Source organism: Oncorhynchus masou, chromosome 6 (genome assembly GCF_036934945.1).
Source record: "Oncorhynchus masou masou isolate Uvic2021 chromosome 6, UVic_Omas_1.1, whole genome shotgun sequence".
Classification (NCBI taxonomy): Eukaryota; Metazoa; Chordata; class Actinopteri; order Salmoniformes; family Salmonidae; genus Oncorhynchus; species Oncorhynchus masou.
In genome coordinates, this window is record NC_088217.1 from 63,416,339 (window position 1) to 63,428,463 (window position 12,125).

At 42.9% G+C, this 12,125-nt stretch overlaps 1 protein-coding gene across 1 annotated transcript in view; it reads right to left on the reverse strand.

Annotated features, from left to right (window-relative positions):
* Nucleotides 1-9,005: 9,005 nt before the first annotated feature.
* LOC135542422 (RNA-binding protein 45-like) overlaps nt 9,006-12,125 on the reverse strand; it is a 40,663-nt gene continuing 37,543 nt past the window's right edge. The window contains exons 11-12 of the transcript XR_010456081.1: nt 10,565-10,753; nt 9,006-10,253 (exon numbers count right to left, since the gene is read on the reverse strand). The gene's annotated coding sequence lies outside the window, so the exon portion shown is untranslated. The remainder of the gene's footprint in view (nt 10,254-10,564; nt 10,754-12,125) is intronic.

Here is a 12,125-nt window from a genome sequence, read left to right on the forward strand (position 1 = left end):
AGCACCACACAAAGAGAACTTTGCTAAGTGTGTCGTTGAGGCATGTGTCGATACTGATAGGAGCGAAAGAAAGGCAAACGCTGCTCTCGGATCGGCTTTTTCCATTCAAAATGTACCTTACCATTAGAATTATTCCACAATATTTACAATTGATCAGCCACTAAAAAGATCTTACCAATGGCTGCAAATATTAAAGTAGCTTACTCTAATTCTTACCCTATAATGAATTACATCAAGATTTAGCACTGCACACATGAAATATTGAGGCAATTACAGACAGTAGCCTACAATTCGTGAAATATAACTGTTGAATGAACATGAGTATTCAGACCCCTTAACTGTTTCCACATTTTGTTATGTTAGTCCTATTCTAAAATGGATTAAGTTTTTCTTCTTCTTTTTTTACCTCAATCTACACACAATACTCTATAATTTTATTTCAGCAAATGTATTAAATAAACTTTTACATAAGTATTCATTTTGTTACGTTTACAGCCAGTTTTCACTTGAAGTATCTCATTTTTTTCCCATTCTTCGCTTGTTTGTAACAATTGGAAAGACATTGGCAACTTTGTATTTGTAGCTAACTTCAACCAGAAGTTAAACATCGATTCTACAGTCATGGCCAAAAGTTTTGAATGACATATTAATTTTCAAAGTTTGCTGCTTCAGTGTCTTTAGATATTTTTGACAGATATTACTATGGAATACTGAAGTGACACAGTGGGGAGAACAAGTATTTGATACACTGCCGATTTTGCAGGTTTTCCTAATTACAAAGCATGTAGAGGTCTGTACTTTTTATCATCGGTACACTTCAACTGTGAGAGACAAATCTAAAACAAAAATCCAGAAAGTCACATTGTATGATTTTTAAGTAATTAATTTGCATTTTATTGCATGACATACAGTGGGGCAAAGAAGTATTTAGTCAGCCACCAATTGTGCAAGTTCTCCCACTTAAAAAGATGAGGCCTGTAATTTTCATCATAGGTACACTTCAATTATGACGGCGAGTAGAGTTTAGACCAAAAAGCTCTATTGTCTCATCAGACCACATGACCTTCTCCCATTCCTCCTCTGGATCATCCAGATGGTCATTGGCAAACTTCAGACGGGCCCAACTACGTCAGTGACTCAACCCACTCAAGTGACGCACCCCTCAGGGACGGCATGGAAAAGCACCAGTAAGCCAGTGACTCGGCCCCTGTAATAGGGTTGGAGGCAGAGAATCCCAGTGGAGAGAGGGGAACCGGCTAGGCGGAGACAGCAAGAGCGTTAGTTGCTCCAGTGCCTTTCCGTTCACCTTCACACGCCTGGTTCAGACTACACTCAATCATATGACCTGAGTCTTCAATAAAGACAAAGGTTGAGACCGAGTCTGCATCTCTCACATGGGTAGGCAGACCATTCCATGAAAATGGAGCTCTATAGGAGAAAGCCACGCCTCCAGCTGTTTGCTAAGGAATTTTAGGGACAATTAGGAGGCCTGCGTCTCGTGACCGTAGCGTAATACTGTACCGATAACCTTGTCCTGCCAAAGCCATACAAATAAATATTCAGAGAATCTCTCCCATCCCTAAAGTATAGTCCCCACACAAAGTAGCTATCTGGATGCGTGTACAAAATACAATTAATGCACACAGTAGAAACAGAAACTGGTTAAGTTACAGAGTAGGCTACGAAGTGCATCTGAATGACACAAGGCATTTATTCAAAGACCGGGATCAAATTTGTTATTCTAACTTCCGTGGCGCATATACAGTGCCTTGCAAAAGTATTCGGCCCCCTTGAAATTTGTGACCTTTTGCCACATTTCAGGCTTCAAACATAAAGATATAAAACTGTATTTTTTTGTGAAGAATCAACAACAAGTGGGACACAATCATGAAGTGGAACGACATTTATTGGATATTTCAAACTTTTTTAACAAATCAAAAACTGAAAAATTGGGCGTGCAAAATTATTCAGCCCCCTTAAGTTAATACTTTGTAGCGCCACCTTTTGCTGCGATTACAGCTGTAAGTCGCTTGGGGTATGTCTCTATCAATTTTGCACATCGATACACTGACATTTTTTCCCATTCCTCCTTGCAAAACAGCTCGAGCTCAGTGAGGTTGGATGGAGAGCATTTGTGAACAGCAGTTTTCAGTTCTTTCCACAGATTCTCGATTGGATTCAGGTCTGGACTTTGACTTGGCCATTCTAACACCTGGATATGTTTATTTTTGAACCATTCCATTGTAGATTTTGCTTTATGTTTTGGATCATTGTCTTGTTGGAAGACAAATCTCCGTCCCAGTCTCAGGTCTTTTGCAGACTCCATCAGGTTTTCTTCCAGAATGGTCCTGTATTTGGCTCCATCCATCATCCCATCAATTTTAACCATCTTCCCTGTCCCTGCTGAAGAAAAGCAGGCCCAAACCATGATGATGCCACCACCATGTTTGACAGTGGGTATGGTGTGTTCAGGGTGATGAGCTGTGTTGCTTTTACGCCAAACATAACGTTTTGCATTGTTGCCAAAAAGTGCGATTTTGGTTTCATCTGACCAGAGCACCTTCTTCCACATGTTTGGTGTGTCTCCCAGGTGGCTTGTGGCAAACTTTAAACAACACTTTTTATGGATATCTTTAAGAAATGGCTTTCTTCTTGCCACTCTTCCATAAAGGCCAGATTTGTGCAATATACGACTGATTGTTGTCCTATGGACAGAGTCTCCCACCTCAGCTGTAGATCTCTGCAGTTCATCCAGAGTGATCATGGGCCTCTTGGCTGCATCTCTGATCAGTCTTCTCCTTGTATGAGCTGAAAGTTTAGAGGGACGGCCAGGTCTTGGTAGATTTGCAGTGGTCTGATACTCCTTCCATTTCAATATTATCGCTTGCACAGTGCTCCTTGGGATGTTTAAAGCTTGGGAAATCTTTTTGTATCTAAATCCGGCTTTAAACTTCTTCACAACAGTATCTCGGACCAGCCTGGTGTGTTCCTTGTTCTTCATGATGCTCTCTGCGCTTTTAACGGACCTCTGAGACTATCACAGTGCAGGTGCATTTATACGGAGACTTAATTACACACAGGTGGATTGTATTTATCATCATTAGTCATTTAGGTCAACATTGGATCATTCAGAGATCCTCACTGAACTTCTGGAGAGAGTTTGCTGCACTGAAAGTAAAGGGGCTGAATTATTTTGCACGCCCAATTTTTCAGTTTTTGATTTGTTAAAAAAGTTTGAAATATCCAATAAATGTCGTTCCACTTCATGATTGTGTCCCACTTGTTGTTGATACTTCACAAACAAATGCAGTTTTATATCTTTATGTTTGAAGCCTGTAATGTGGCAAAAGGTCGCAAAGTTCAAGGGGGCCGAATACTTTCGCAAGGCACTGTAAGGCCCTGCACCGCCCTCCTTTCGGAAAAGCTGACCACGACTCCATTTTGTTGATCCCTGCCTACAGACAGAAACTAAAACAGAAACTCCAACGTTAGTCCGACCAAGCTGATTCCACACTCCAAGACTGCTTCCATCACGTGGACTGGGATATATTTCGTATTGCGTCAGACAACAACATTGACGAATATGCTGATTCGGTGTGCGAGTTCATTAAAACGTGCATTGAAGATGCCGTTCCCATAGCAACGATTAAAACATTCCCAAACCAGAAACCGTGGACTGATGGCAGCATTCGCGTGAAACTGAAAGCGCGAACCACTGCTTTTAATCAGGGCAAGGTGACTGGAACCATGACCGAATACAAACAGTACAGCTATTCCCTCTGCAAGGCAATCAAACAAGCTAAGCGTCAGTATAGAGACAAAGTAGAATCTCAATTCAACAGCTCAGACACAAGAGGTATGTGGCAGGATCTACAGTCAATCACGGACTACAAAAAGAAAACCAGACCAGTCACAGACCAGGATGTCTTGCTCCCAGGCAGACTAAATAATTTTTTTGCCCGCTTTGAGGACAATACAGTGCCACTGACACGGCCTGCAACGAAAACATGCGGACTCTCCTTCACTGCAGCCGAGGTGAGTAAAACATTTAAACCTGTTAACCCTCGCAAGGCTGCAGGCCCAGACGGCATCCCCAGCCGCGCCCTCAGAGCATGTGCAGACCAGCTGGCTGGTGTGTTTACGGACATATTCAATCAATACCTATCTGTCTGCTGTTCCCACATGCTTCAAGAGGGCCACCATTGTTCCTGTTCCCAAGAAAGCTAAAGTAACTGAGCTAAACGACTACCGCCCCGTAGCACTCACTAACATCATCATGAAGTGCTTTGAGAGACTAGTCAAGGACCATATCACCTCCACCCTACCTGACACCCTAGACCACTCCAATTTGCTTACTGCCCAAATAGGTCCACAGACGATGCAATCTCAACCACACTGCACACTGCCTTAACCCATCTGGACAAGAGGAATACCTATGTGAGAATGCTGTTCATCGACTACAGCTTGGCATTTAACACCATAGTACCCTCCAAGATCGTCATCAAGCTCGAGACCCTGGGTCTCGGCTCCGTCCTGTGCAACTGGGTACTGGACTTCCTGACAGGCCACGCCCAGGTGGTGAGGGTAGGTAACAACATCTCCACCCCGCTGATCCTCAACACTGGTGCCCTACAAGGGTGCGTTCTGAGACCTCTCCTGTACTCCCTGTTCACCCACGACTGCGTGGCCATGCATGCCTCCAACTCAATCATCAAGTTTGCGGACGACACTACAGTGGTAGGTTTGATTACCAACAACGACGAGACGGCCTACAGGGAGGAGGTTCCTCGGAGTGTGGTGTCAGGAAATTAACCTCACACTCAACATCAACAAAACAAAGGTGATGATCGTGGACTTCAGGAAACAGCAGAGGGAGCACCCCCCTATCCACATCGACGGGACAGTAGTGGAGAAGGTAGTATGTTAAGTTCCTCAGCGTACACATCACGGACAAACTGAAATGGTCCACCCACACAGACAGCGTTGTGAAGAAGGCGCAGCAGTGCCTCTTTAACCTCAGGAGGCTGAAGAAATTCAGTTTGTCACCAAAAGCACTCACAAACTTTTACAGATGCACAATCGAGAGCATCCTGTCGGGCTGTATCACCGCCTGGTACGGCAACTGCTCAGCCCACAACCGTAAGGCTCTCCAGAGGGTAGTGAGGTCTGCACAACGCATCACCGGGGGCAAACTACCTGCCCTCCAGGACACCTACACCACCCAATGTCACAGGAAGGCCATAAAGATCATCAAGGACAACAACCACCCGAGCCACTGCCTGTTCACCACGCTATCATCCAGAAGGCGAGGTCAGTAGAGGTGCATCAAAGCAGTGACCGAGAGACTGAAAAACAGCTTCTATCTCAAGGCCATCAGACTGTTAAACAGCCACCACTAACATTGTGTTGCTGCTGCCAACACACTGACTCAACTCCAGCCACTTTAATAATGGGAATTGATGGAAATTGATGTAAAATATATCACTAGCCACTATGCTTCTTAATATAATGTTTACATACCCTACATTACTCATCTATGTATATACTGTACTCTATATCATTACTGCATCTTTATGTAATACATGTATCACTCGCCACTTTAAACTATGCCACTTTGTTTACATACCCTACATTACTCATCTCATATCTATATACTGTACTCTATACCATCTACTGCATCTTGCCTATGCTGCTCTGTACCATCACTCATTCATATATATTTATGTACATATTCTTTATCCCTTTACACTTGTGTGTATAAGGTAGTAGTTTTGGAATTGTTAGGTTAGATTACTCGTTGGTTATTACTGCCTTGTCGGAACTAGAAGCACAAGCATTTCGCTACACTCGCATTAACATCTGCTAACCATGTGTATGTGACAAATACATTTGATTTGAAGTAAGGTGAGAGGAGCCAGAGCTGGATGATCCACAGTGGATATTAAAGCTGGAATTTTTAACTGACATCACCTGCCACCTGAACACGGTGAATCTCCAGCTCATAGGGAAAGCTACAACTGGGAAAAATGCTATGTTGTCACAGCATTTCAAAATAAAATCACCACACGATTCATACCTGACAGTTTGTTCATTTCCCAAAACTAAGAGCAGTTACCACATCCAAGCCAGACATACTGCAACATGCTATGATGCATTTGTGTGTGTGTTTGAGTCAAGATTCAAGGATATTTTAACTTAATTGAGAATCCCTATCCTGTGCCATCTCTGACCCCCTGACTGTGCTGGAATAGAGAGTGAGATCGTGGAGCATTTCGCTACACTCGCATTAACATCTGCTAACCATGTGTATGTAACCAATAACATTTGATTTTGATTTGGAGCTGCAGGCAAATTACACATTGCAAGGTCCATAGGTGCATAGACACAGCTTGGCTAAATTGTAACTGTAAAGCACATATTGGGCTCAACCAGGACTTACATTTGTAAATGAATTAAGACATTTTAAGAATGTGAATTGGGAAAATAGATGGCAAATGCAGAACGGTGGTAAATGCCTGTAAGCAGTTTGGGGAGTATAATTTTTTCAGATTTAATCACGTAATATTAGGCCTGATTATTTCTCACAATATTCTTGGGTGCTAGTCATTGACAGCCTGTGAGCTACAGGACATGCAGTTTGCTGCTATGGTGTAACCTTAAGGCTTCGCTGTAGCCTACCTATCAGAAATGCCCGTGTGCACCATGGCAAGGCGAAATGATGAATTCGCTCGTGGTGAACGCAGCTCAAATTATATGAAACTAACACTATTGGACAACAATACAAATGTAACAGCACAACACAATGGATATAGAGAAATTGAATGATCGGCTATGAAAAGCCAACTGACATTTACTCCTGAGGTTGCACCCTCGACAACTACTGTGATTATTATTATTTGACCCTGCTGGTCATCTATGAACATCTTGGCCATGTTCTGTTATAATCTCCACCCGGTACAGCCAAAAGGGCCACCCCTCATTGCCTGGTTCCTCTCTAGGTTTCGTCCTAGGTTCTGGCCTTTCTAGGGAGATTTTCCTGGCCACTGTGCTTCTACACCTGCATTGCTTGCTGTTTGGGGTTTTAGGCTGGGTTTCTGTACAGCACTTTGTGACAGCTGATGTAAGAAGGGCTTTGTAAATACATTTGATTTGATATACAATTTTATTTTGTAGGTGCCTTTTCATTTTAAACACCAGTGATGCATATAGTGCTTTCTAACGTCACTGAACCAAAACAGTGGAATGAGGGAGCAAAGGAAAACTTGAATGTTTTTGATCGCTTATCTTAAGGTGACAGGGCAGGGGACAAATACAATTCGTTTATTATATAATACACTGCTCAAAAAATAAAGGGAACACTAAAATAACATCCTAGATCTGAATAAATACTTTTTTCTTTACATAGTTGAATGTGCTGACAACAAATTCACACACAAATTATCAATGGAAATCAAATGTATCAACCCATGGAGGTCTGGATTTGGAGTCACACTCAAAATTAAAGTGGAAAACCACACTACAGGCTGATTCAACTTTGATGTAATGTCCTTAAAACAATTCAAAATGAGGCTCAGTAGTGTGTGTGGCCTCCACGTGCCTGTATGAACTCCCTACAACGCCTGGGCATGCTCCTGATGAGGTGGCGGATGGTCTCCTGAGGGATCTCCTCCCAGACCTGGTCTAAAGCATCCGCCAACTCCTGGACAGTCTGTGGTGCAACGTGGCGTTGGTGGATGGAGCGAGACATGATGTCCCAGATGTGCTCAATTGGATTCAGGTCTGGGGAACGGGTGGGCCAGTCCATAGCATCAATGCCTTCCTCTTGCAGGAGCTGCTGACACACTCCATCCACATGAGGTCTAGCATTGTCTTGCATTTGGAGGAACCCAGGGCCAACCGCACCAGCATATGGTCTCACAAGGGGTCTGAGGATCTCATCTCAGTACCTAATGGCAGTCAGGCTACCTCTGGGCTGTAAGCACACCCTCGTGGAGTCTGTTTCTGACCTGTTTGAGCAGACACATGCACATTTGTGGCCTGCTGGAGGTCATTTTGCAGGGCTCTGGCAGTGCTCCACCTGCTCCTCCTTGCACAAAGGTGGAGTTAGCTGTCCTGCTGCTGGGTTGTTGCCCTCCTACGGCCTCCTCCATGTCTCCTGGTAGCGCCTCCATGCTCTGGACACTACGCTGACAGACACAGCAAATCTTATTGCCACAGCTCGCATTGATGATCCATCCTGGATGAGCTGCACTACCTGAGCCACTTGTGTGGGTTGTAGACTCCGTCTCATGCTACCACTAGAGTGAAAGCACCGCCAGCATTCAAAAGTGACCAAAACATCAGCCAGGAAGCATAGGAACTGAGAAGTGGTCTGTTGTCACCACCTGCAGAACCACTCCTTTGTTGGGGGTGTCTTGCCAATTGCCTATAAATTCCACCTGTTGCGCAACAGCATGTGAAATGTATTGTCAATCAGTGTTGCTTCCTAAGTGGACAGTTTGATTTCACAGAAGTGTGATTGACTTGGAGTTACATTGTGTTGATTAAGTGTTCCCTTTATTTTTTTTGAGCAGTGCATATAAAATTGACTATTAGACTTAACTCAAAACAATCATTGAAAATGACAAATTACCCAATGAATCATGATACTTTTCTGGTAAAAACATGGGGGTGCAGCTGTTCTGTTTCCTCCATTGCTCAGATAAAAGTCTCAAAGCAGATATGTGACCTTTGGGCAACCCAACCAAATTCACATAGAAATGTGAGTTATGTCATTCTCATAAGCCTAAGAAGCAGTGTATCTGTTTTGTGTGTGCTATTTCTATGCTTCTCATGCACAACTTTAGTGTATTATTTCTGGTTTTGTACACCACCTTCAAAACAGCTGAAAATACAATATCTGGGGTTATTGGAAAGATATCTCCCAGCAGTTTGGATGGTATGATTCTCTACATTGTTCATTTTGTCAAACTTAAATAAGGCAAACTATAATTTTAACAACCAGGAAATTGCAGAACAATTTATGCACATTGCATCCTTAAACAATACATACAATACAAAGAACCGTGATTCAAATTACTGCCATTGGCCAGTCGTGTTGTGATTGGCTATAAAGAGCCTTCCGTTTGCACAGATGCACTACAGAGCCGTCTGTTTAGCTTGTTAGCAGACTTGAATAGTAAGCACCCGAACAACTAGGTACACACAGGAAGGAATTAAAAATAAATACATAGATATACTATACCTTGAGTGGAATCTACTTGCTAAAGTTAGCCAGCTAATTACTGGTTAGCCAAAAACAATCTGTAAAACGAAAAGCAATCAGCTCTAGCAAACACCATAAAACAAGTCCACTAATTGAAAGCAGGATCCAATATTTAGGGTATTAATCCCAAAGGGAGACACTCAGCACATGGGGAATTTGAATATGAAGACACAAAGGAGAGAATCTGCATACAATGCATAACCAGTCCCAAATAGAATGTAAACTGACATGAATACTAAATCATCTAAACTCAGGTTAACATGTCAGAATCAGCTTTATTCGACAAATACATGTACAGGAATTTGACTCTGAAATGGTGCTGGCAGACCAAATATAGATGCAGATCCAGTGTACATACAATGAACATTAAGCTAAAAACGTTAAACTACGCTATAAGCTACACTACATAAATGATGCATGTAAGAGATGCGAAGAACAATGTGCAGTTCTGGGATGATAGTGCAAGGTACATAGTCTGTGGATGAGCGGATGATCTGTGGACCAGGTGGTGAGGGCCACGGCGCTGGGGAAGAAACTGTTCAGGTGGCGGGAGGTTTTGGTCGTGATTGACCTTAACCATTTGCCAGACGGGAGTCTTTGGAAGAGGGGATGGAAGGGGTCGGCAATGATCTTTCCTGCACGCTTCCTTGCCCTGCAGGACCTCGATGCAGGGCAGGTGGCAGCCAAGGACCCTCTCAGAAGACCAGACACTCCGTTGCAGTGATCGAGGAAGTGAGGATGGATTTGACAGTTGTTTAGAACTGAATCAGTACACACAACATTCAAAAGGAGGACTGAGAGCAAAACACATTCACTGAGGAAAACATTTGTTTTATAGTTATTGTCTGACTGGGAACTACCATTGTCTATCAATTGCAGAATACCAATCTCAATTTGGCATTGGAAGTTTTATTGAAGTCATTAATACAGGAGTCAAATCACATCGGGAGTCTCATCAGATCAGATGTTATCAGCAAGCCAGATCAATCTGTTGAAAGAGCACAAGCAGAACAAAGATATGGTGCAAACAGATACAATTTATCTCTGCTCAACTCCTTGCATCCTTCTCAAAACCCATTGGAGGTCTGAGGCGAGGAGACGGGTTGTCTCCTCCAATGGTGCATCAATAGCTCTGGGAGTGGTTACATTTCTCCAGCCCCATCCCTCAGCTTTTAACAAAAACGGCAGTGGGGAGTTCGCTTTGTTTTGGTTTCAACTGCTAATTGACACTTTAAGAAACACAAATGAGCATACATGTATGTTTAAGCATTCACAACTGTTGGGAGTGCAGTGCCATACCTTTAGTGCCCAGGTGCAGCAGAGCTGACACACTAAAGATGGAGTTGTAGCAGATGTATTGACCAGTCTCTGACTGTTCTCCAGATAACAGTAGGGCTGGAAGCTGTCCCAGGCATTGTTTGTAGCAACATCACCTCCCTCAGAACCAGTGAAGATCTCCAGGTTCTTACAATGGGGCATCAGCATAATCTATAAAGAGAACAGAACAATACAGGAGATATTATAGATTTAGTAGGAGTGGAAGTCCAAACTTAAAAAGTCATTGTACAATCCATAGACATGGGTAAAAAGGTAACCAAAAGTAGGAAACTGGAGTTTGAGGAATGTGGAGGGATACATACAATGCATTCGGAAAGTACAGACCTCTTGACTTTTCCCCAAATTATTACGTTACAGCCTTATTCTAAAATGTATTATATATATTTTTTCCCCCTCATCAAACCACACACACACACACACACACACACACACACACAATACCCCATATTGACAAAGTGAAGGTTAAGAAATTTTAGCAAATGTATTATAAATAAAAAACAGAAATACCTTATTTACATAAATGTTCAAACCCTTTGCTAAGAGACTCAAAATTGAGCTCAGATGCATCAGGTTTCCATTGACCATCATTCAGATGTTTCTACAACTTGGAGTCCACCTGTGGTAAATTAAATTGATTGGACATGATTTGGAAAGACACACACCTGTTTATATAAGGTCCCACAGTTTACAGTGCATGTCATAGCAAAGACCAAGCGATGAGGTCAAAGAAATTGTCCATAGAGCTTCGAGACAGGATTGTGTCGAGGCACAGATCCGGGGAAGGGTACCAAAACATTTCTGGAGCATTGAAGGTCCCAAGAACAGAGTGGCTTCAAACATTCTTAAATGGAAGAGGTTTGGAACTTCCAAGACTTTTCCTACGGCCAAACTGAGCAATCGGGGGGTGACCAAGAACCCGATGGTCACTTTGACAGAGCTCTCGAGTTCCTCTGTGGAGATGGGAGAACCTTCCAGAAGGACAACCATCTCTGCAAAACTCCACATACACAGTAAACTTAGTGTCTGTATACTTCTGACCCACTGGAATTGTGATACAGTGAATTATAAGTGAAATAATCTGTCTGTAAACAATTGTTGGAAAAATGACTTGTGTCATGCACAGAGTAGATGTCCTAACCGACTAGCCAAAACTATAGTTTGTTAACAAGAAATATGTGGAGTGGTTGAAAAACTAGTTTTAATGACTCCAACCTAAGTGTATTAAACTTCCGACTTCAACTGAATGTATGTATGTATGTATGTATGTGTGTATAAGTCCAAGTTCAAGATGACAGTCAATCACCCTCGGTCTGGGGCTCCATGCAAGATCTCACCTCGTGTGTATGCATCAATGATCATGAGGAAGGTGAGGGATCAGCCCAGAACTACACGACAGGACCTGGTCAATGATCTGAAGAGAGCTGGGACCACAGTCTCAAAGAAAACCATTAGTAACACACTAAGCCGTCATGGATTAAAATGCTGCAGCGCACGCAAGGCCCCCCTGCTCAAGCCAGCGCAT